At 41.9% G+C, this 26,715-nt stretch overlaps 1 long non-coding RNA gene across 1 annotated transcript in view; it reads right to left on the reverse strand.

Annotated features, from left to right (window-relative positions):
- Positions 1 to 10,041: 10,041 nt before the first annotated feature.
- Positions 10,042 to 26,715, reverse strand: part of LOC128327222 (uncharacterized) — a 53,477-nt gene continuing 36,803 nt past the window's right edge. The window contains exon 2 of the long non-coding RNA XR_008308536.1: positions 10,042 to 10,253. This is a non-coding gene — a long non-coding RNA (uncharacterized LOC128327222). The remainder of the gene's footprint in view (positions 10,254 to 26,715) is intronic.

The following is a 26,715-nucleotide window of genomic DNA, read 5'->3' on the forward strand; positions in this document are numbered from 1 at the left end:
AACTAAGTATTGACAGATTGAGTTTGACTCTGTTGATCCTTTTGTATCTCTCGGTGGTTTTCAGTACCATAGACCATGGTATCCTTCTGGGTCGCCTGAGGGAGGTGGGATTAGGTGGACCTGTTCTACAGTGGCTCCGTTCCTACCAGTGATGTAGTTGCAAACTCAGACGTGCAGGCCCTTCCATGGTAGCCCCCATGGCCATGCCTACCCCAATAGCCAGAGAAGCTGAGAAGTACTGACACTCCATCCCTGCGTGCACACCCACCCACCCCCACTACACTCCTGTTCCTACCTCTGGGTAGATTCCAGATGGTGTCTATATGGAGTTCCACAAGGTTCCATACTGTCTCTAGTGCTCTAAAATACATGAAACTGCTGGAGATATGGTGCAGGGTGTTATCAATTTGCTGATGATAACTATTTCTATTTCTCCCTATCAGCTTCATCAGGAAATGGCAGATCTCCAGAATCTTTGGATGGGGGGTGGGGTCACAGAGTAACCTAATAGGGCAGCAAATGAAAGAGCTTCAGTTTAAGACTGCTTCTGAAGGAATATAATAGACCTGTTTATGTCAATTCTTATTGTTTTGATTACGTTTGGAGTTGGGCTTCCATTATGAAGATTTATTTGAAAGTCAAATTAACAAAGTCAAACTAGGATGTTAATATGCAGGTTTACAAAGGATGAGCAATGAGGCTGGGAGAATGTAGAAACTTGTGCTCTTCTTGAGCATCAGCAGTCTGGTTGTTTTTAATCTGAGCCAGCACAGCTCAGTTATTTAGGCCTGTAGAGCATCTGTTAATCTGTCTGCCTGTACAGTGTTGTAGATGCTCTGTGATGGGAAGAGCCATATTCAAGCTATAAAGGAAAATCAAACTTGAGGTAAAGAAAAGGTTGCAGGCAGAAATCAATCTCAGCTCTAACTTAGAGAAGCCAGGGACGGAACTTGAAACCTTCTGCCCTTCTCCATCCCTGAGGGGAATATCTTACAGTGCTCACACATCAAGTGTCCCATTCATATGCAACCTAGGCAGACCCTGCTTAGCTAAGGGGACGTCATGCTTGCTACCACAAGACCAGCTCTCCTCTCCAGCTAACAAAAAGAAACCTTGAGAGTCACACTATTCCCACTACAGACAGAATATGAGGGGATATGAGTGATATCCTATACATACTATAGTGTACGTACTATAGTGTACTATTGACATACTATCGTGCAGGGGTAAATTTTTAGGTAAAGTTTGGAATGCTGCACTTCATTTGAAATGCAATGTTTAAAACTAAGCTTAAGCGCAAGAAATATTTTGTCATATTTTTTCAAATGTAGTTCTAGAAGCAAATAAATAAATGCAGAAAATTGATTTGTATCAACTATACTGGCACAACACTGAGATGATATCAGTTGGACTGTTAAACAATTTTCTTTATTTGCCATTTTTATAATTTTTTGGAATGGCAATATTTTTGTTACAGCAGCACAAAACCTTTCTGTCATCCACATGAACCTATTTCAAACAAAATCAGAAAGATGATGGTGAAAAACAAATTATATTTGCATTATATAGACAATTGCTCTAAGAACAGGAACTATGGTTATTGAAAGGGTAAACAGAAGGCCTACAAGACAGTTGTAGGCCTCCAAGTCTGTTTGCTGATATCAGGGAGAATTCCTTATGGACCGCTCCCCACATCTTAGAAACAAGCTTAGAAGCCTGCCTAAGCCCATCAGACCTGGAGGGTATATTATATAGGTATAGGAGAATGTCTATGCCACTACCTCTGCATTGCTCCTCCTCTGCCTAGATTCAGAAATACATAGTGGAGTTGGTACCAGTTTTTCCAGCCTGTTGCAGCCAACCAGCCCACCCAATCAGCTGCATGACCCACCTGTGTCCAAGACTTCTCTACTGCTGTGAATTGTTAGGAGTGAAAGTCCTCCATGATATTGCTGCCAAAATCAGCAAGGAGAAGTAGAACTGAAGGGGGAGGGGCAAAAAAAAAAGCAGAAATAGAAATGGGGATGGACTGAGAAAAGCAGACACCTGTGATCGTACAGAGTGGGGGAAAGAGTACTACAGGGTGTAGTTAGAAAACTACCCTAGTCATCTCTTGTTTGGACTATTGTAATTCTCTAAACACAGGGCTGTCCTTGAAAACCTCACCATCAGTTTTCATTAACTCGGAAGTTGTTTGCTTTGGTCCATTAACCATTCTAATTTGTGGTATTAGCTACTGGGAGCATGTAACACTAGTTCTGAAAAAGCACTATTGGACACCAATATGTTTCCGGGCTTAAATTGAAGGTGTGAATACAATATAGAGAACAGGTCTGGGATACCTGAAGAAACATCTTATCCTGTATTTTGTTGACATCTAGTAGTGAAACTTTGTAATGGGTTAATATGTCAGAGGTAAGATTGTCCTTGGTTATCCACAGCTCTTTCTCGGTAGTGCTACACTGTGGAACTCCTTGCCATTCTGGATCTTCCAGGTCTGGGGAGCTTGACCATTCTGTTTAGGCAAGCATTTAATCTTTAGTTATTTCAAGAGCCTCTGGAGTATACTGTATGTCTTATATCTGCTACTGTATGTATGTATTTATTTAACATATTTTTATACCGCTCAAAACACAAGTTCTCTGTGTTTAGTAGATTATGGTATTTTAAAAATATTTATAGTGCTTTTAATAATTTTATTGATCTCATGAACTCTTTGTCTGTAGTGGCCACTGTTCATTTGAACCAGCCCTTGGAAAAGAATATTATACATTTTTAAATAAACAGGACTAACATAGGGTGCAGAATAGCATGAGGGAAGAGGAAGATATGGTGACACAGAGAGATTTGTGCGTGGTGGACAGCTGAGAAAAGAGAAGGGCTGATAAAATCGATGATTTTTAAAAATCAGATTTTAAAAATTTAAATCATTTTTTAAATTTTAAATTGTTTTTTAAAAAATCCATAAAGAACCTAGGTCATAATGAATATTAATCATAACTTCTAATTATATTCTATGAACATGGAAAGCAAGATGGCGTCTGGAATGAAAACTCCTGACTAAACCAGCTGTAAGGGTTTTCAACAATCGTTTGGTCCTATCACCTCCCTTTGGTCAGATGGAGGTTGGTATGTGTGCGGGGCTCAGTCCTCCTCCCAGAGATGGGAGTCTGGGGGGGGGGGGTCTTCAGACCCTGAAAAGTCTGGAAAATCCCAGATGAGCATCTAGAGAGACCTTTCTGCAATCATCGAACCAAATGAAGAGAGGCATTCCACCGCCAAAGTACAGACGACCTGCTCTGTTCTCTTTATCTTACCTAATACATCTCTGAGATGTTCACGGCCGTGAATTTGGCAGATCTACGGTTTCTTTCTTTCTTTTTATTGAAAGCTCTTGCCAATTTTCTGCTATCTTTACTTTGCTGGAGATCTCAGCATTCCAATGATGACAGCTTTCAGTTTTGTCTTGAAGAGGTTTTTTTTTAATGACTGATATCCCAGCAATTACTTATTTCTTACTTTAATCTTGAACTCTAAACCATTTATAGCTTTCGTCAGAGATCATTACGGGCTTTTTTTGTTGTTCTTGGTCCCCCCCACCCCCCACTTAAAACTCTTTGTGAACCGCCACCCCCACCCTCTCGCCTTGAATTTCCCGGCAGACAGGGACTTACTATGGAGAAGAGGAATGGATAAGAAGATAGACTTGGAGAGAAGTATGCTTTTTTTCTTTTGATTCCGTGTTTTTATTTTATTTTATTACAAGGCCACATGTATAACCGGGATACGTATGTCTTACAAAGCCCTGTGTGGAAAAATTCTGCTTACCTGCTTGCTGGGAGGCTCGACTCTAGAAGACTTTGCTTTGAACTAACAGTTTCATTTACAATTCCTTCTGTTTGCACGGCCGACAAAGTGTTTTATGTCTGAACAATCATCTTTTTGCCACTAATTATCTAAGCTCTGATGGGGGAAATGAAAGTGTTGGAAAAAGTGTTGGCTTCTTTCGTGCCAAGACCCTGACTTTATCTTGAATAATTCCCATACATATCACTTGGCTGAGCTGCAGCAGTGAAGATTTATTATTCCTCATTACCCTCATTCCTCATTACTTTCACTTTTGCTGAATGCTGATCTCGTTAAAGACAGGCTGGGCTAACCAGTATGGGGAGAGATGGTTAAGATGTGTTTTACTATGAGATAACTTCAGAAGATTCTACCAGAATGGACCTAAAAGTTTTAACTTTATTTGGAAGTTTACTTGCCTCAGTTGTTTACCTTTTACGGGTGTATTAATAGAACTATTTGGCTCTGGGAACTACAATTACGGTGAGGTTTTATGCGGAATGATTTCAACTGGAGCGATTTCTCTTAGAAGAAACCTGATAACCATTTGTTTTAGCCTCAGAAGTTAGTTTCAGCATTGCTTAGTCTCTCCCCTCTGAGAGAATGTCCTTGGACATTGTTTCTAAGATTTCAAATTAACCCTTTGTGGTGTGAGCGGGAAGATTCTCAAAGCCTTAAGATTTTAATGCTGGTTTCTCCCTTTTTTCCTATCTACTTAAAGGTTCTAACTTTGAGTATAAGTACATATCATACCTCTTTAATTGGCCCCTCAGTGTATTCCCTGTGTTTAATGTTTTCTTCATCAAATATTATTTAGGGAGTTCCACATAGGGTGCAATACTGAAATAACCCCAATGATCAAAGTCTTAACCTAAAGAATTAATACATACCATTAGAAAAGAAACTGAAATATATGTGAATATTTAGGGTATTACTTTAGGATGGTAACTTTGAGTATAGCTTAATATTAAGCCTTATTACTTAGTCTTTCAAAGTATTCCCTGTGTTAACTGCCTTTCTTATTTCAACCATCAATATTTAGGGAGTTCTAAATAAGATTTAATATGGGTATCAATCTAATCAGGAACTTAGTGGCATTATGAACCCGATGGTTTCAAAGACCCAAGGAAATGTCACATATATCTGCTTTTGGTTCTTTTTTTGTTTTCTTGCTCTCTAAGGAAGAAATGAAAATGCATTGGGAATGGAGGATTCAGGGAAGAACTGAGAATATTTTTGTAAACTTAATTCTTAGAAGCAAATTGACGCAATAGAGCAAATATTTTTAAACATATGGCACAAGACTACCGGCTATACCCTATAATATGACATTATATGTTCTGAAAGGATATGAATGACAAGCGGTTGAAGATTATGCTGTCTCTCTTTCCTTAGCTCTAGTTTATTATCCCCCCCCCCCATTAGGGGCTTTTGTTACCCGTTATGAATACTTTATAATAGCACTTTGAGAAGTTTAGCTGGATGCAAACAATTGGAAGTAAACTGCGAAGGATTAGACATCTGTATAGAGGGGTTATCTCACTGCTAAAGTTTGACAGTTTATGCTACCAGCTGTAGGTTATAAAGATCAGTCAGGGCTGAATTTAGTCTCCCTCCATTTATCTCTCCGGCTTGTTTGTTTTTATTTCATTACATGAGGAGGGGGGCTATTATAGGTTTGGGCTGATCTTCATTAATTATTTTACTATGGTTTTTTGAATACCAGTCTGTAATGAGATGGGGTATTTATACGTTGGTGGACATGTGGCCTTGTATTTACAACATGCATACTACTTTTGTCATGGCAGAATTCGTATTTTCAGGTATTATTCTCTTCTCCATTGAATATTCCTATTGGAAATCATTTTGTATACACAGTTGTCTAATAATTAATTGAATCCAGAGGGAGTGTTCCGTGAGAGTTTTAAATCCTATTCTCTCTGACAAGTAGATTCATAGATGAGCCCATAGACGCCGATAAGTTTTTTCTGTACTACTGTTTTTTGAATTTCCCATGGATTCTTCAGGAGGTAGCTGAATTGTCTTTGGAGGAGAAAGCCAGTATGAAGGGATTGGTGAGATTTAGGGTGTGATTTGAGCGCAGAGAAATGCATAACCAATTTATGTTTGGCCTGACAGTTCTTTCCTTATTGTATTGAAATTATAATATAATCGGCATTGAAGCACATTTAAAACTACATACCAGGACATATTTGAGACACATATCTGAGGTATTTTTTTAAAAAAACACATACAGGTGGAGCTCACACCACAGAGTATTGGGGACATCTGGCTCTGCGTTCGAATTACTGGTATTATTTCTATTTTGTACATCATAGTTGGGCTGGTTCCCTCCTCCTTAGATTACCTGCCAGTAGGATGCTCAACCAGGTCTGGGCTGTTTTTTCTCTCCTCCCCCCCCCTTAGGGTTAGGGTTCAAGACTCTTTTATAGATAGCTACTGATACCCAGTTAAGGACTTACTTTCAATACTATTGTATTTTTCTTCTGCCTTGGTTTTGATGAATAAGACTCTGTATGTTGTTTGGTTTTGTTGGACTCCCAGAGATGTAACCTTTCTGTTTCCACTTATTATACTAATAAAAGCATTATATATATATATATATATATATATATATATATATATATATATATATATATTCTCTATGAACATGTTAACAGCATGTAGGATTAGAGCCTTTGGTTCAGAACAAGCTCACGTGAGAGGGGTGGATAGTGAATCATCCCTGCTGAGCTTTTTGGCCAGGCTTCTCCTAAAAACCCTTCTGTATTAATGGTAGAATATAAATACACAGGATGGGGGAGGGGAGGGAAATAGAAAGTGAAACCTGAGGAAAATCCTGAGGAAAGTTTTTCCGAGTGTATTGTTCAAGGGAAACCCTATCATGGCAGCAGGCCATAAGAGAGACCCCATTTGGGAATATTTTAATGAAGTTCATGTACCTGTGGGTAAGAAAGGCAAACAGTCAGAACAATGAAATGCAAGGCCTGGTTGTCTGAATGAAACAGTATTATGAGAAGTGTGTACCTACCTTCTAAAAATGGAACCTACATCTATCTCTTAAAATATTTATTTTATTTATTTGTTACATTTATATACCGCCTTTCATTAAAAACAATCCCAAGGCGATTTATATATATTATATAATATATATAATATATTAAGGTTATATTAGACAACAAGAATTTACTTTTATAGAAAATGATGATTAAATAGCATCTTCCTGAGTAGTAATTTAAATTGTGATTTAAATCATTAAAATGTAGTCTTTCTGTGAAGCGATTTAAATTGTGATCGATTTGATTTAAATTAAATCAATCTTGGAAAAGAGGGGAACAGAAAAATTTAGGTGCAAAGCTGGTGATGCAGAATGGAAGAAGAGCGCACACAAAAGGATGGAAACAGAATAGGAGGGAAATTAATGTACAGGACAGCTTCACATGTAAAGATGGTAAGTTGCAGGGACTGCTCTTCCCTGCGAACAGGTGCTCTGATGTGACCTGGTGCTTCTGCTCATTTCCATCTTGTCTGAACCCAGAAATGTTGGGTTGTCAGTGTCTGGTCCCCTCAACCAGCTGACACTCACCACCCAACTTCAACGTGGGTGAAGCCAGTGTGGCGTAGTGGTTAGAGTGCTGGACTAGGACCGAGGAGACCCAAGTTCAAATCCCCATTCAGCCATGATACAGGGTGACTCTGGGCCAGTCACTTCTCTCTCAGCCTAACCTACTTCACAGGGTTGTTGTGAGGAGAAACCCAAGTATGTAGTACACCGCTCTGGGCTCCTTGAAGAAAGAGCAGGAAATAAATGTAAATAAATAAAATAAAATAAAATAAATGAAATGTTGGTTACAGATATTGGGTGGTGGCGGGAACCTACTGTGGTCAACCTGACATTTCTGGGTACAGACAACAAAGAAATAAATGTAAGTATCAGCTTGCACTGGGAGCGTGCTTGTTAGGAACAGTGGTTCCCTCCTACATATCTGCTTCTGTTATGTATGAAGCTTCCCAGATAGAGGTTCAGAGAGACCTATTATGGTGAAGAGGAGGAACAAAGTGCACACTATAGGGCTAATGGGATTAATAGGGAAAGAATTAAAATGGTAACAAAATGCTTTCTTATGGTTAACATAGCAATAATGCTCTCTCATGTCAGTAAAAATATTTAAATGGCCTTTGGAATGATTTGTGCACCCAGTCAGGGGCGTAGCAAGGTTAGAGTGGGTCCTGGGACAAAAAGAAGAAGCAGATTGGCCTCTGGCCCTCACCTTCTTCAGAGAGGCATGAGGGGGAGGGTAAAGAGCAGAGCCCCCACCCAGGGGCCAAGGGACATTTGTCCCCCCTCTTGTTCACTTGTAGCCATGCCTCTTCACCCAGTCAACTGTATATTCTACTATAATCTTCTAGAATGCATACTATTCTACTATGGTATAAATTGTTTTTATAATAGAAATCATGACTTGAAATGCAACTACAACAATACAAATATAACAGTTACAATCTTGTAACTTAATCCACTGCCTACATTTTCATTGTAAGCTCTTTGGGGACAAGGAACCGTCTTTTGGTTATTGCTCTGTAAAGCATCATGTTACTCTGTAAAGCGTTGTCTTAATATTAATAATGTGTCTCAGTGCAGGAAGGGATCTTTTCCAGTCTTCCTAATTATAAAGACTATTGAAATTTAGTTTGACACAAAGCATAAATCGGATTTATAAACGTAAGACTATTATGTTTCTTTGGTTGTGTCTCTCATAGGAAGAAATTATGAGCCTGCTATATAAATGGCTCCAAAATTACTCGGATTAAAATTAATGATGAAGTTAAAAAACAGCCTTCAAAGAACATGTCTTCTAATGTGATTAGCGACCGTAGCTTTGTATATTAACCATTATACAACCCTCTATTATTATTATTATTATTGTGTGGGCTCATATGGGAAAAATAAATGAGATGCCGAATAACTGTTTCTCAGCAAATCTACAATAATATTTGTGAGGGCAGAAAATGAAAGCCTCCTGAGCCTGTTCTGACTCAGGTTCATCAAGGTAGTAATACAGACATACACTTACTAGTGAAGTATATTTCTGCTGCCCCATAGTGCTAATTGTAGCTCTGAAACCTGCTTTTCTTTATCAAGAGTAGGGCTTTTCTGTGTCTTGAATTGGGAAGGTTCAGCAGGATCTCAGTTTCTGTACCACTGGTAATACAGCCTCTCCCTTGTTACGTGAAAAGAACAAAACCACTCTGTCTTTAACTTTGAGAAATGTTCAAGGACCACAGCAGGAGCTTCCGTTTGGCTGGTGCCTAATCTACATCCATCTTGGCATAATGTTTTAAATAGTCCAATTCACTCAAATCATGTAATCTTAATATAGAAGAACTACAACACATTTGTCATGTGGTCAGTTATTTAAAAAACAGAGTCGCCTGTTAGGGATGTGCCTGAAGCATGGTTTGAGCACTTTGAAGAAAATTAGGAAGGGACCTTTAAGGAAAAGGAGAGCAGGTGCTTACCTGCTCTCCGCCGCACTTTCAGCTTCCTGCTGGGGTGGTGCGTGTCCCAAAACTCCCTGTACGCCATCAGCATGAACATGGCATCCGTGCATGGACCGCTGACTATGCAAATGGTGCCCAAACATGCACAGACCTGCTCTCCTTCTCCTTAAAGTTCCCTTCCTAATTTCCTTAAAAATGCATGAACTGAGGTTTGGGCACATCCCTATCCATATGTAGCTAGGCTTGACAAGATTTTTTCATTCACTCCTTAAAATGATTCTGTTTATGAGCAGAAGATGCTGCCATTTGGGTTGTTTAGAAAGCAGTGAATCTTACACTGCTCTTACAAGCAGATTCTTGTAAGAATCCAAAATGCCATTCTACCCATTGCATAGAACAGTATATTCTGGTCAAATTACAGGACAAATTAAGTGGCAGTTTTGAGCAAAAAGAAGAGGAGTAAACCAGGGCTTAATCTGGGCAGGCCTCACCCCTTAAACTTGTTTCTAGTGCCCAGACTGAGCTGTGGAATGTATTAAGTAGTAATAAGGGCTCTATGAAAAATGCCTACCCTCATATCAGATAATTAGTAGTAGTCAGGGGCCAGGTGCACATCAGTTAAAAAAAAAGAAAGAGGTACACAATAGCTAAAAAGGAAAGCACAAATTTGCGTAAAGTTTGCATATAGTAAGTTTATATTAACAATGCAATTTTAGACCGAAATACAATTCAACACTGCCTTCTAATGAAGAAAAGCTGGCTCACTTATTTTAAAGCTAATGCATAACACATAGTTTCATCAACGCTTGTGGACTGTTCTTTCTTTTTGACATTTTTCACAGACTGTGGACTAAGGGCACCTGTTGATTGCAGCACTGTGCACACTAAAACAAAACAAAAAACAAGAAATATATTCAGAACAAATACTATGCATATTATCCACTGGTACCAAACATTCCACATTCATAGAAGATTTAGGGTGCTGTCCTATGTACACTACCTAGTAATAAGTCCCATTAAACCCAATAGGATTTACTTATGAGCAAATATGCACAGGAGCATTTCCAGATGGGGCTTTTAGTTCATTTCTCCTCCGGAATGGAGGGTGTACTTTCACATATCAGCCAGATTTACCCCGAAGTCCCTGAGAGCTATTTGGGAGCACTCCTCACATGATTCAGATTTTTCATTACCCATTGGAACATAGCCCAATTGATGTCCAGGGTAAAAAAAGATCCATTTGTTTTTGTGTCTATTGGGGCAAATTCAAACTCACAGTAAAGCCTTCCAGTAAAGCCTGCTGTCTGGAAATGTTCCAGAAGCAAACATGCTCAGTCTCTCAGCCATACCCATTAAGGACAGAAATTCAATCTATCTCCTTCCTGATTGAGGCATAGCAAGTTTGGAGTGGGCCCTGGGGCAGAATTTGAAGATGAGCCCCTGCCCACTGCCAGCCCCACTTTCTTCTTCAGAGAGGCAGGAAGGGGATAGTGAATAGCAAGCTGTTACCAGAGCCTCCCCTTCTCTCAGGAGGCCTGGGTACATCCGTCCTGCCTTGTTCAATTGTAGCTATACCACTGCTCCTGAAAAAACTGCCTCCTTACTTCTGCTTTAGCATCTATCTACTTTGTGCTATGGATTTAAGTAGGGATGTGCACGGAACTGGTGGGGGCCGGTTCAAAGGTGGGGAGATACCTCTAAGGACGGGGGAGGGTGTCTCTCCCTTCGCGTTTTCCCCCTGGCGCTACACTTGCAAACGGTCCAGCAGGTCGGCAGCATACCTACCTGCCATCCCGTTCCCTCGTTGGACCAGAAGTGACAGGAAGTCCCTTGCCCCCGCGCGCACACACCCGGCGTGCACATGCGTGCCGGGTACTTCCCGTCATTTCTGGTCTGATGAGGGAATGGGGTGGCAGGGAGGTATGCTGCCGACCCGCCGGACCGTTTGAAAGTGCAGCACCGGTGGGGGAAATGCGGCAGGAGCACCCTCCCCCACCCTTAAAGGTATCCCCCTCCCGCAGACTGGCTGAACCGGCGGTTTGAACCTGTTCGGAAGCCTATAAAAGGGCCTCTGAACAGGTTTGTGCACATCCCTAGATTAAGGCAGCTGACATAAGGTGTAAATTGACTTCATTTTGGAAAGCTGCTGGCACAGCCATGGTCATTGTTATTGCCATTCTTCCTGCCTGCCTCCCTCCTACCCAACGGATGGCCACACACACATGCCAATAAGCTACAAACATCCTCTTGTTAGAATCTTGCTGTTTCTTCAGGACCAATTAGCAGGTGACAGTCCTGAACATGGATTAATACCAGACCAGAACCCAGACAACTTACCAAAACAGAGAACCTGTCCAGATCAAAAAAGGAAACATGGCCAACCAGATTGAATGTGGTTGCTTTATGCAGCATGTTACTAGTGTGTTTGCTATGCTGGCCTTGGGCCGAAATAAACAAATACATACATAGTAGTGTGCTTACATATATTCATGATCCTGTTCCTTGCTAACATAGGAAGCTAGTTCCATGGAAGAAGCACATTCCTGGTTTCACCTTTACCAACTAACCACTCCAGCCTTTTTGCACCCACCTTGGCCTGAGCTGTTCCTGAGGAAAGAGGTTCATTGGTTGCTTCTGGAGTAGGTGATATGAGTGTTTGCCCCTACTTGGGCCCAGACTCTCTCTCTATCCCCCTTTCTTAGATCTGACCCCCCCTTCTCTAAAAAGCCTCTTTCTCTTGCCCACCTGGGAATGTACACAATTAGGACTCTAAGCTGAAATGCCTCACTGGAGATAAACCTATTTTTGATAGTAATATCGTTGTCCTCTGTACCCCTCCCTACGATAAATATCTTTTTATTTTTGAAACTTACATCTTGTTTCAGTCCAGTCATTTCCTGAGTCCACAACTTCACGCAGATTAAAACTTACATGAAACTGTTCCTTTCTGAGAGAATTTTCCCCATACAAGCCCAAAGGTAGATTTCTGGGTGTTCACCAATCACTCCAGAGCAGTTTCACTAACACAAGAGAAAGCCATACTTAAAATCCATGACTACAACCTTGAGCAGGGACAGCCTGCTATGCTGTTTTTCATTGTACCACAGAAACTAGACCTTCACAGCTAGAGATAAGAATTGAGGGGTTGTCCTTCACTGGTGGGAAAACAGGCAGAGGACAATGATTAACATCAGTATCCCTGTGCCTTTGGTTCAGTTCACTATAAATTTGCTCTTCCCTAGGATCTCGGATCTCACTTGCTTCCATGTCAGCCATGCAAAACGGGTTGTCAAAAGAGAAGATGGGGTCCTTGCTCCCTTTCCTAGAGGTGCAAAGTGTCACACAGCCGGTAGGGACCCGGGTAGGGGCCGTCTCCCTCAGGGGCCAGGGTCATTTGCCCTCTCTTTGTTCAGTTGTAGTTATGCCCTAGGTTGCATCAAATCTGAAGTGGACAGCAAGAGAGAAGAATTTGCTTTTCAGGGACAATTTTAAATTTACAATATCACAGTTTTAAAAAATGTAAAAACAGATGGGAGATGAAAGTTCAGGCTGCTGTACTCAGATAAAAGTGCTGTGAAAAACGACATTTGACATTTGAAAACAGTACCTGTGGAAAAGGAGTAAACGTGGAGAAGGAAGCTGAGGTAGTGGGTAACTTGCTTCCTTACACAGTTAAACTGCAGCCAACTTTTAAAAGCCTGAAAAAGTAGTATGTATAGAAAGTCCACCTGCAGCTATTCTGAATTTGGAATGCACATTCACACTATGCCTGCTGCTCATAACTTGGCAGAGATGTAAAATCTCTGCCAAGTTACCTCAGCTAACTTGGCAAAGAGGCAGCTTTTTAACGTGGTGATTCTCTTTATTTAGCAGGAGGAGAGTAACTGGCCCTATCCACCCACAGCACTGTACCTCCAGTGACTGTTGCTGGTGTCTATCTTATGTTTCTTTTTAGATTGTGAGCCCTTTGGGGACAGGGTTCCATCTTATTTGTTTGTTATTTCTCCGTGTAAACTGCCCTGAGCCATTTTTGGAAGGGCGGTATAGAAATCAATCAATCAATCAATCAAATAAAATGTGTTGGGAGAATCTCCGAGATCATTGCTTTGAAGGGTAAGGCTTTTGGCTGACACATAACAAAGCTACAGAAAGTGGAAATTGATACAAGGCCTCAAATCTGCACAAACGCCAGATTACTGCACTTTTTTTCATTTCAATTGTTTTAATTTTTCATGCTTTGGGGGAAGCAGAAGCAATCTTTTACAACTGTATAAGAAAACTGTGTAAAAACTTTAAAAAAAAATGAAGAGAGAGAGAGAATTCCCCTGGCCCTGATATCTATGTACAAAAGCCTTCAACATTTTTTCTTTCAGTGCTCAATGCCTTGAGAGATTTTGGGTTGCCTGTGCCCTCCTTTCTTCTCTCAACAGCTGCAGCTCATGGGAAAATGTGATACCCTGGCAATTGACACACTAGCTGGGAAAAAGGCATCTGGATCTCTCACAAGAATTTATTTGCCAATCATCTGGAAAACGCATTCAAATTGCACTAAGCGTAACATTAAACACTTTTTCTTGAAACAAGCTAGGATACGTAAGAGTGCATTATATAACTTGGAGGCATAGCAAAATGGTTCAAATTGTGTTTTATGTCTTTTATGTTTCAGATTGCAAATACACATGTCACTCTCACTGTCGTGACTTAGTACACCTAGACTGTCAGCAGAATGGGAAACTGATGGAATGGAAGTATGACAGTTCAGCTGAAACTAATGACGATGGGCAGGTAATCTAGTTTATTCTTACAGATCTGAATGTTTCTAGATGTCAGTCATATAATAAAGGATATTATTCCTGTTTGGTTTGAAAGAAGATAGATAAAGCAGGTAGAACATTGTTGATGTGGGGAGACATAAGGTTTAGGCTTATGTGGACACAGATTATTACATACATTTATTTATTTGTTATTTCTCTGTGTAAACCGCCCTGAGCCATTTTTGGAAGGGTGGTATAGAAATCGAATAAATAATAATAATTTTTAACTTGCCCAGTGTGAATGAGCTAATAAGTTGTCAGGTGCTCCCAAGTGGTAAGGAGAATTACGTCACATCCCTGCTTCCTGGATTTCTGATTAAGTTCAGAAAAATTATGTTCACTGTTGGGCAGGATGTTTACAGACAAGACAAATGACTTATTAAGTGGTTACATGCATACCATGTAATTACTAAGTAAATAGTCATTTGTATTCACTTCTGCTCATGTGCTGTAAGCTGTAGTAAAAAAACCAAACTGAGGTAGGACTCTTTACGTATCTTCTAGGGATGTGCACAGAACCAGCAGGGGCCGGGTCGACAGCGGGGGTGGTGATGGCTTTAAGGGCGGGGGAGGATGCACTTATCCCCCGCCATGTTTCCCCCACCAGCGCACGTCTCACTAAAAGCCCATCAGGGCGGCAGCGTAACTCCCTGCCGCCCTGCTCTGATGTTATCCGGAGGTAGCAGCTGCAACTGTGTATGTCACCTGTGTATGCGCGCATATCGCATATGGCATGCGCATGCACCCAATGTATACGAGTGAGTGCGGAATGCACATGCACAAAAGTGATGCGCACAGTCGCAGCTGCTACTTCCAGTTACTTCCGGATAATGTCAGAGCGGGGCAGCAGGGAAGTATGCTGCCACCCTGAAGGGCTTTTAGTGCGACGTGTGCCGGTGGGGGGAACGTGGCGGGGTGGTCGTGGTAAGTGCATCCTCCTCCGCCCTTAAAGCCACCACCCCCCGGCCATCGAAGCCTTGAGCCAGGCAACATTCGAACCAGTTTGGAGGCCTGTAAAATCCCCTCCGAACCTGTTCGTGCACATCCCTAGTATCTTCCCTTTCAGGCTCAAATTGGTGTTCCCATGGATAGACAGACCCCAACAATGCATTTTTAGCAAATTTCTTTCATTATAAGAAGTTAGATTCTAATGCATCCAGCATTTTATTTTAAAAAAATCAAAATTCACAGTGGTCAGTATCCAGACTTGATTAAGCACCACTGAAATCCTCTTGAGGCAAGTTAGTCATGACTAACCTGTGCCATTAATTTCAGTGGGACTTAATGCTACCCATTATAATAGATACAAATACATTAATAATGGAGAATATAAATATATACAAAACTGCTATAATCAAAACTTGGCAATAGATAAATCAATAAGAGAATATTTATGAGAAATCTAAAAGAGTAATATAATCAAAATCTGATAGAAATCAAGATATTTTCCAAAAACTTTCAATTCAGCTAACTAGACTGAATAAAAGAAAGTTAAAACCTTACCAAGTCAGCTCTGCTTTGAGGGAGATGTGCATTCCGGCTGATGTTCATTATGCTTCAGATGCTGCTAGAAGTGAATTGGCTATACAAAGCATTACGAATGCCTTTTACCAAAAATTTAACAGATGCTCAGAAATCAAAATTAGAACCACAATTTAACTGCAGTCAGCTTAGCAAAATTTCTCAAATCAGCAAATGTTTTGTCTCCCCCACCCCTGACTCTATATCAACAGCATGCCTCTTTTAATGAGCGTGGCATACTTTCTGTTTTGTGCAGTTTCCCATTTTATATCCTGCTTTGGCCAACTCCTTAATATATTTATTCATTATTTTTCTGGTTCACTCTTTCATGAGGTTCTGGTTTCTCCCCAAACAGTTCAACAGCTGCTATGCTTCAGCTCTATCCCTGAAGTAATGTCAGGTGCTCCTCAACTGTTCCTTGGGCCCTCAGGTTTGGCCAATTTAATGTAACCACTCTTATCTCAAAATTAAAGCCAATGTACACATACACATTACTTATGTCACGAGATTCTGACTTGGTTTTGCACATTTAACTATATTGAAGGGCTTCATTGGTGATAATTCATTTGCTATCCTGCACTTTCAGGGAGGGCAGGTAAGGTCATAAGGAACTCCAACAGCATTGCTGGGAGTGCGCATCTGCAGCCAACATGGAGTATACTCCAAAGTTAACATTTGGGGATGAGATTATGTGCATATTTGGTGTATTCACTCTTTCAGATGAAGTTGTTAATTGTGTCTGAAATATGGTTGGTAGGCAGAGGTCAAACAGGAATGTTACAGCCTTAGAGGGACGCTGGCTAAATTAATTATAAATGCAGACTGCATTTGCATCATGAATTTGTCACTGCCATCATTCAGTAGTTTTATTTATAATATGAGTGGGTTTTCCCCCCCCACACAAAATGCTAAAGAGTGTTGGCTGCACACAATGCACAAATGCTACATTTCGTGTAGTTTTGACCTTGTTCTGTGGTGAATGGAAACAGTCTCTCTCTTCAAACCTTGACGCTGCCTCTACACAATCTATCGAACTGATAACTATGAAGAAGAGGATTGTACAAGACTTTGCACAATGTGTCAACATTTTTCTCTAGTGCAAAAACCAATCCCTTTGCACATCTTTGTGCTACACATCCTTGTGCTAGCACAACAGTGTTACAACAGCATTACACTAGTACAACACTAATCTGGATGTAAACCACTGACCCATCAAGGTTCCAGCATTTGACCTGAGTTTTTGGCAGAACTGGAACTGTAAAGTAGTTGGGGTGAATGCAAGCCCTTTTTTATTAACTTGTGAAAATAACAATAGTTTATTCTAAAGCTTGTCAAACTGGCTATGCAGAATTTACTCCCCACCCCCCACCATATCCTACACTTTTATGATGATGTACAGAAGAACATAAGTAATGCCTTGCTGGACAAGCCCAAAGCTTATGTACAGTAGTCCAGCATTCTGTTTCCCACAGTGGCCCACCACAAGCCTCTGGGAAGCCCACAAACAGGAGATAAAGGCATGGCCTCTTTCCTGATGATGCACCACTGCAAATAGTATTCAGAGGACTCCTGCCTCTTAACCTAGAGGTAGCATATAGCCATCAAGACTAGTAGCTATTGATAGATGTCCTCCATGAACTGGTCTAAGCCCTCTTTAAAGCCATCCAAACTGATGGTCATTACCACATCCTGTGGCAACAGATTCGACAGACTATGCACTTCCTCTGTATGTCTTATTTTTGGCCAATTGGTTTCATTGGATGACCCATGGTTCTAGTATTTTGAGACGGGGGGAAACTTATCTCTATCCACTTTCTCCACACTACGCATAACCTTAAACCTCTATCATGTCTCTTCTTAGTCTTTAACTTTTTTCCAAACTAAACAGGTCCCAACTGTTGTAGCCTTTCCTCATAAGAAAGGTGCTTTAGCTCCCTAATCATTTGGGTTGCCCTCTTCTGTACCTTTTTCAGTTCTCTACTGTCCTGGCAACCAGAACAATTATTGTGGCTGGGGATGGTGGGAGTTGTAGTTCAAAAACAGCCAGAGGGCCAAGGTTCCCCATCCCTGCTGTACACAGTATTCCAGATACTGAGGCCACAATATATATTTGTATAAGGGCATTATAATATTAGCAGTTCTATTTTTTAAAAAAAAATCATACCGCCCCAAACTTACGTCTCTTGATGGTTTACAACAGAATAAAAACAAAGTAAAACATTTGTTAAGACAAAATGTGTGTGGGGGGGCACACATTACAACAATTTAAAATTTTTAAAATAATATTTTAAAACAGCATTAAAACCATTAAAACATTAATTAAAAGCCTGGGTAAAGAGATGTGTTTTTAAAGACTTTTTAAAAGCTGTCAGAGATTGGGAGGCTCTTATTTCACTAGGGAGTGCATTCCAAAGCCTCGGGGCAGCAGCAGAGAAGGCCTGTCCCTGAGTGGCCACCAGACGAGCTGGTGGCAGCTACAGACGGACCTCTCCAGCAGATCTCAGTGGGTGGTGGGGTTCATGCAGAAGAAGGCGTTCCCTTAAATACCCAGGGCCCAAACTGTTTAGGCCTTTATAGGTTATAACCAGCACCTTGTATTTTGCCCGGAAACATATCAGCAGCCATTTTCAGTCTCCTTCCTAATGATCCTTAGCATGGAATTGGCCTTTTTCACAGCCGCTGCACACCGAGTTAAAATGTTCATTGAACTATCCAATCCCATTATTTAAATAGAAGCATTGCACAACTTTAAGTCAGAATGGAACAGACATGCGATCAGGGGTTTAGCAAAGGGAGAGTGGCTCCATGTTCACATCGCAAACACAAGTGGACTCCGGGCTCCCCACTCATGGTGGTGCACCCGTGTTGGTGCCTCCTGTGGCAGTGAGTGCATGAGCGCACACACATTTACTCCTCCACCCTTGCCTCCTCGCTCTGGCTGGCTGCACCCCTGCCATCACCACTGCTGCCTTTGCCACCAGCACCTCCTGCCACTCGGCTCTCTGGCCCATCCTCTTTCCATCAGCTGAGAGCCTGCTGGGAAGGAGGGCACATGTGCATTGGAGATAAGTGAGTGGAGGTGGTGGCCGGCCGCCACTGGCCACCTCCTTCCATCCGGTTCTCAGATCCACCCTCCTTCCATTGGCCAGGGGCCCACTGGAGGACATGCATGCACCTTGGAACCAGGCAAGTGGTGGAGACAGCTGGCAGCAGTGGCAATGGCAGCATCCCCAGCCAGCTGGAGTAGGAAGGGGAGGACAGTGAGGCAGCTCCCGGAGAGCTGGGTTGTTCTTGGATGCTGGACAGCTTGGGTTCTTTGGACCCATTTGCCCAATTATAGCTTTGTCCTTGCTTGCAATATTGCAAGCAGTGTTTTATATACACAAAGGACTGCAGGCAGTGCTGAACCACCCATGTTAGCCTGTGCTGTATGTGGGCCACTAGTCCCAGTACAGATCCCTTAGGGACCCTTCTTATTTCTCTCCATTGTGATAATTATCCATTCCTACCCCATTTCGTGTCTTTACCCAGTTACCAATCCATAAATAGGAGTGGGCTACCAGGAATGGGTGGCTGAAGGTGGTGGGATGGCTTTCCAGCTGGCCCACAAACCAGAAAGCACAGGGTGGGGGAGAGGAAGCGGGCTGGCTGGCTGGCCCACCAGAAAGAGGGGGGAGAGGGGGCAGAAGGAGGCAGGGAGGGAGTGGCCGGTCAGCCAGAAAGCTGGGCCTGGTGCCATGTGTGTGTGAGGGGGAAGAGCGGCGGTGGGTGAGCCGGCTGGAGGCACAGATGCTCTGTGCCCGGCTCAGCTAGTTATACTTTATAGCATGAAACTACAGTTAAAATTAACAATTTAATTGAGTAATATAAATTGAATAGCAATCGTACATTTACTCCTAAGTGATTTCAGGTACCTATGCAGTGTTAGTGTTCCAGTCTACAAATAAATTAGCAGGCTTTCATCACCTTGGCAGGTGCAGCTTTCATACATAGAGCGGACTCAAATGACATTTTTTTCATGTACTCTTTTTTGTTGTTGTTAATATTGAGTGATAGTTTGGTTGTGTTACCACAGTGAAATAATTCAGCCTAGGAACTCTATAGGCCAATGTTCTTCACTGTAAGGCCCATCAACCCTAAATGCAGCCACCTGACTTACTGTTTATTGGGCCTGTGTGAAGCTTCGCCCAAAACTGAATACTCTGCACCGTCTCCTAGACATCATGTGGGAGTGACTGTTCCAACTGTGCAGTGCTGCATTTTGCCCAGCACCAAGAGAAACACAGCTGACTTGAGCCCCTGCACCATTTTGGAAGGCAGAAGTGTAGCCCAAATTCCCAATGCTCTCCTCCTAGTGCTATTAATTTTGCCAGTTTCTGTGGACAAATTCAAACAAGCTCTCACCTTGAAGGTTTTCCTATCCCAGAGCCTTTGGATAGGGCAGTATAAATAATAAAAATGCAATAAATAAAATGGCTTTGGCCTGAAAAAGCCATATGCTGAATGAATTTGCATCAGCAGGCAGTTTCTCTGCAAACCTTCCAAGGAAGTAACTAGCAAAAGGGCTGTATGTGTGTACTACCACTACCACCAAGTCTCGTCTTGCCAGGTGGAGTAGGAGTAGTGCCTGCTGCTTCCTATGATTCCCACCCCCTGGAGAATATGGGCACAGTTACCAAGTGATCATTGTTGTTGTTGTTGTATTGGTTGTTGTTTACACAGTCAGACAGGTGTTATTGACTGGTTTGTTTTATCCAGACATCGAGTCCTTCCCAAGGACCTGGGATGTCAGAATTTTATCATCAATACTGTTGGTTATTATAGATATTGTCGCAAAATATAGGCTGTTCCCAGTAAAGTTGCTTTTTGTAATTGGCTGATGGTGATTTCTGTGGCCCCTATGGTGTTGAGGTGCTCTTCAAGTTATTTTGGAATTGCACCTAGGGTGCCAATTACCACTGGGATTATTTTGGTCTTTTTCTGTCACAGCCTTTCAATTTCAATTTGTAGATCTTTGTATTTGGTGATTTTTTTCTATTTCTTTTTCTTCTATTCTGCTATCCCCTGGTATTGCTATGTCGATTATTTTGACTTGTTTTTCTTTCTTCTCGACTACAAATATATCTGGTGTATTGTGCGGCAGATGTTTGTCTGTTTGTAGTTGGAAGTCCCATAATATTTTTGCATCTTCATTTTCTACCACTTTTTCAATTTTATGGTCCCACCAATTTTTGGCTACAGGTAGCTTGTATTTTTTGCAGATGTTCCAGTGTATCATCCCTGCTACCTTGTCATGCCTTTGTTTGTAGTCAGTCTGTGCGATCTTTTTACAACAGCTGATTAGGTGGTCCACTGTTTCATCTGCTTCTTTACAAAGGCGGCACTTGCTGTTTGTTGTTGCCTTTTCTACTTTTGCTCTTATTGCATTTGTTCTTAGTGCCTGTTCTTGCGCAGCCAGTATTAAACCCTCTGTTTCTTTCTTCAAGTTGCCATTCTTAAGCCATTGCCAGGTCTTGGTGATGTCTGATTTTCCACTTATATTGTGCAAATATTGACCATGCAGGGGCTTATTTCTCCATTTTTCTGCTCGGTTCTTGACTTGTTCTTTCTTGTAGGCCTGCTTTCTTTCATTGGTGTTGAATAGTTTCGCATTATTGACCATTTGAAGTGCATCTTCTTTACTGTCCTTAATATATTCTTCAAGGCCTCTTTTCTCCTCCTCTACTGTTTGATGGACTTGCAGCATTCCTCTTCCACCTGAGCTGCGAGAGAGGTATAGCCTATCGACATCACTGCGGGGGTGCAGAGCATGATTGATGGTCATGATTTTCCTGATCTTACAATCCAGCGTCTCTAGCTCTGCCTGGGTCCAGTCTATTATTCCTGCAGTATATCTGATAACAGGTATAGCCCAGGTGTTTATGGCTTGTATGGTGTTACCGCCATTGAGTTTGGACTTGAGGGTTTTTCTTACTCTCCTGATGTATTCACTTCCTATTTTTCTTTTAACTTCAGCGTGTGCAATGTTATCAGCCTGGAGAATGCCCAAGTATTTGTAATGTTCTTTCTCTTTTAGGTTCTTGGTGTTGCTTCCATTGGGCAGTTCTATTCCTTCTGTTTTTATTATTTTCCCTCTGTTCATTATTAATGCAGCACACTTGTCTAGTCCAAACTCCATTGCTATATCGCTACTGAATATACGGACAGTGTTTAGCAGTGATTCGATTTCTGACTGGGACTTTCCATACAACTTCAGATCGTCCATGTACAGCAGATGGTTGATTTTACTTGATGTTTTAGATGTTTGGTATCCGAGGCCTGTTTTGTTGAGTATTTGTGAAAGTGGAGTCATGGCAGAGGGGATAGTGAGTCCCCTTGGAAAATACCTCTTCTAATGCTAACCTGTCCAAGTGTCTCACCATTGATTGTTAACTGTGTACTCCACATGCTCATTGCTTTTTAAATAAATATCTGAATGTTTTTGCTGAAACCACCTGTTTCTAAACATTTTAGTATCCATGTGTGAGGCAATGAGTCGAAGGCTGTCTTGTAGTCAATCCATGCAACACTTAGATTTGTTTTTCTTCTCTTGCAATTTTCTAAAATAATTTTGTCAATCAGCAGCTGGTCTTTTGTGCCTCTGGTGTTCGGACAATTTCCTTTCTGTTCAACTGGAAGCTGTTTGTTAGTTAATAAGTGTTGCATTACTTCATCATCATCATCATCATCATCATCATCATTATATATTTGATTTATATACTGCTTTTCTAAAAATGGCATAGGGTGGTTTATTTGAAGTCAAAGTGGGTGACAAGCTGCCTATTCTTTTCCAACCTGAGATATTATCAGTACAGCCCACTGCCTACAACAGAATGGCAGTTCTGAAGGAACTCAAATGTGAAATTGCTGATCTCCTAGCAAAAGTATGTAACTTGTCCCTACAGTCAGACTATACCAGAAGACTGGAAAGTAGCTAATATACCTCTGATTTTTTAAAAAGGATCCAGAGTAGGGTGGGGAATCCAGGAAACTAAAGGCTGGTTAGCTTAACTTCTGTGCCAGCTAAATTGATGGAAAGTAAGCATATTTAAGGGCAAAATTGTTAAACATATAGAAGAACAGGCCTTGCTGAAGGAGAACCAGCATGGCTTCCGCAAGGGCAAGTCTTGCCTCACTAACCTTTTGGAGTTCTTTGAGAGTATCAACAGGCATGTGGATAAAGGTGATCTGGTTGACATATACTTGGATTTCTAAGAAGCTTTTGATAAAGTTCTTCACTAAAAGCTCTTGAGTAAACTTAGCAGTCATGGAATAAGGGGACAAGTTAAAATGTGGACTGGTAAGTGGTTGAAGAACAGGAAATTGAGGGTAGGAAGATGAACAGTTTTCATAATGGAAGTAAGAATTGAGGTCCCCCAGGGATCTGTATTGGGACCAGTACTCTTTAACTTATTCATAAATAATCTAGAAGTTGGGGTAAGCAGCGAAGTGGCCACATTTGCACATGACACCAAACTATTTAGGGCAGTGAAATCCAAAATCCAAGGGATTTGGGCGGGGAGGTAGGGTGGCTGTGGTCTATAAGGATAACATCTCCCTTACCAGGGCCCTGTCAGGGTATTGGACCATATTGAATGTGTGTACTTGAGTTTGGGGACCAGGGATAGATTGGGACTTTTGTTGGTGTACCGATCGCCCCACTGCCCAGCGGAATCCCTTACTGAGCTCATGGACTTTGTTGGAGTCTCCCAGACTCTTGGTGCTGGGGGACTTCAATGATCATTTCAGGACCAATCTGTCCGGGGCAGCTCAGGAGTTCATAGCGGCCATGACAACTATGGGCCTATCCCAAATGGTCTCTGGACTGATGCATATTGCAGGTCACATGCTTGATTTGGTATTTTACTCTGATCAGGGTGGTGTTCCGTGGGTGGGGACTCCTGTGATTTCCCCATTGTCATGGACAGACCACCATCTGGTTAAAATTGGACTTACAACCACTTCCCACCTCCGCAGGGGCGAGGGGCCCATTAGAATGGTCTGCCTGAAGAGGTTATTGGATCCATTAAGATTCCAAGAAGCCTTGGAGGGATTTAATGTTGGCTTTGCTGGTGATCCTGTTGATGCCCTGGTTGAGAATTGGAACAACTTGCTCACCAGGGCAGTAGACACGATTGCTCCCAAGCGTCCCCTCCAACCCGCTTCAAAATTGGCCCCTTGGTATACAGAAGATCTACGAGGGCTGAAACGGCAAGGTAGGCGACTGGAGCGCAAGTGGAGGAAGACTTGACTCGAATCTGACAGATTGCGACATAGAGCACATCTAAAGATCTATGCTCAGGCAATACGTGTGGCAAAGAGGCGGTTATTTTCTGCCCATATTGCCTCTGCGAATTCACGTCCAGCGGAGTTGTTCAGGGTTGTGAGGGGATTAGTATCTGCCCCCCCTCCGAACCAGAATTTGGAGACATCAGTTACCTGTGATGTGTTTAAAGAGTTTTTCACAGATAAAATCTCTTGGATTCAGGCTGACCTAGATGGAGACTCCACAATTAATTTGATGTTTGAGCTGGAGGTGCCCAACGACTCCTCTTATGTGATTTGACTGGATCGGTTTCAGTTTGTGACTCCTGAGGATGTGGACAAGCTGCTTGGATCGGTGAGGCCTACCACTTGTTCTCTTGACCCTTGTCCAACATGGCTTGTTCGATCTAGCAAGGAGGTTGTTGTAAACAGCCTGGTGGATATCATAAATGCTTCTCTGAGGGAGGGCAGGATGCCTTCTTGTCTTAAGGAGGCAATCATCAGACCTCTTCTAAAGAAGCCTGCATGAGATCCCTTGGAGTTGAGCAATTACAGGCCTGTTTCCAACCTCCCATGGCTGGGCAAGGTAATTGAGAGGGTGGTGGCCTCTCAGCTCCAGGCGGTCTTGGAGGAAACTGATTATCTAGACCCATTTCAAACTGGTTTTCGGGCGGGCTATGGGGTGGAGACTGCCTTGATTGGCTTGATAGATGATCTCCAATTGGCAGTTGACAGAGGAAGTGTGACTCTGTTGGTCCTTTTGGATCTCTCGGCAGCTTTCGATACTATTGACCATAGTATCCTTCTGGAACGTCTGAGGGTGTTGGGGGTGGGAAGCACTGTTTTATAGTGGTTCCGCTCCTACCTCTTGGATAGATTCCAGATGGTGTCGATTGGAGACTGTTGCTCTTCAAAATCTGAGCTTAAGTGTCCCTCAAGGCTCCGTACTTTCTCCAATGCTTTTTAACATCTACATGAAAATGCTGGGAAAGATCATCAGGGGATTTGGAGCTGAGTGTTACCAGTATGCTGATAACACCCAGATCTACTTCTCCATGTCAACTTCTTCAGGAGGCATATCCTCCCTAAATGCCTGCCTGGAAGCAGTAATGGGCTGGATGAGGGAGAATAAACTGAAGCTGAATCCAGATAATACGGAGGTACTTATTGTGCGGGGTCAGAACTCTAGAGACAATTTTGATCTGCCTGTTCTAGATGGGGTCACACTTCCCCAAAAGGAACAGGTTAGCAGTCTGGGAGTACTTCTGGATTCACACCTCTCCCTTGATTCACATGTTGAGGTGGTGGCCAGGGGTGCTTTCTATCAGCTCCGGCTGATACTCCAGCTGCGCCCATTTCTTGAGATCAGTGACCTCAAAACTGTGGTACATCTTCTGGTAACATCCAGACTTGACTTTTGTAATGCGCTCTACGTGGGGCTGCCTTTGTACATAGTCCGGAAGCTTCACTTAGTTCAGAACGCGGCAGCCAGGTTGGTCTCTGGGTCATCTTGGAGAGACCATAAGACTCCTTTACTGATGGAGTTACACTGGCTGCCAATAGGTTTCTGGACAAAATACAAAGTGCTAGTTATAACTTACAAAGCCCTAAACGGCTTAGGCCCTGGATACCTAAGAGAGCGTATTCTTCGTTATGCGCCCCACCGCCCATTGAGGTCATCTGAGGAGGTCCGTCTCCAGTAACCGCCAACTCGTTTGGAGGCTACACAGAGACGGGCCTTCTCAGTCGCTGCCCCGAGATTGTGGAATGCGCTCCCTGCTGAGATACGATCCTCCCCATCTCTGGCAATTTTCAAAAAACACCTGAAAACCCTTCTTTTCACCCAAGCTTTCTCAGCTTCCTAAATTGTGGGGGTTTTAATTTCTAGTTTATTTTAAAATCCAAAACCTAATTTTGGGGGTTTTAATCACTGTAATTGTTTAATTGTTGTTTTAAAATGTTTTTAAATTGTTAATTGTTATATTGTTTTTAAATTTGTTTTAGCTTTTTACTGTTTTAGTGGTGTGTTTTAATTGTAAACCACCCTGAGCCATTTTGGAAGGGCGGTATACAAATCAAATCAAATAAAATAAAATAAAATAAAATAAAATAAAATAAATAATAAATAAAACAGATTGTGAGGAGCTCCAAAAGGACCTTTCAAACTGGGTTAGTGGGCGACAAATGGCAATGCTGTTCAATGTAAGCAAGTGTAAAGTGATGTATATTGGGGCAAAAAACCCAACTTCACATATATACTGATGGGATCTGAACTGTCAGTGACTGACCCAGCAGAGAGATCTTGGAGTCATGGTGGACAGCTTGTTAAGTGTTGAGTCAGTGCACGGCAGCTGTGAAAAAAGCAAATTCTATGCTAGGGATAATTAGGAAGGGAATTGAAATTTAATGTGCTAATATTATAATGCTCTTATACAAATCTGTAGTGCACCCAAATTTGGAATACTGCATACAGTTCTGGTCATCATATCTTAAGAAGGACATAGTAGAACTGGAAAAGGTACAAAAGAGGGCAACAAAGATGATCAAGGGGCTGGAGCACTTCCTTATGAGGCAAGGCAACAGCATCTAGGTCTTTTTAGTCTGGAAAAGAAGTGACTACAGGGAGACATGATAGAGGTATCTAAAATTATGCATGGAGTAGAGAGAGTAGAAAGAGAGAAATTCTTCTCACTCTCTCACAACACTA

This window comes from Hemicordylus capensis, chromosome 5 (genome assembly GCF_027244095.1).
Source record: "Hemicordylus capensis ecotype Gifberg chromosome 5, rHemCap1.1.pri, whole genome shotgun sequence".
Taxonomy (NCBI): domain Eukaryota; kingdom Metazoa; phylum Chordata; class Lepidosauria; order Squamata; family Cordylidae; genus Hemicordylus; species Hemicordylus capensis.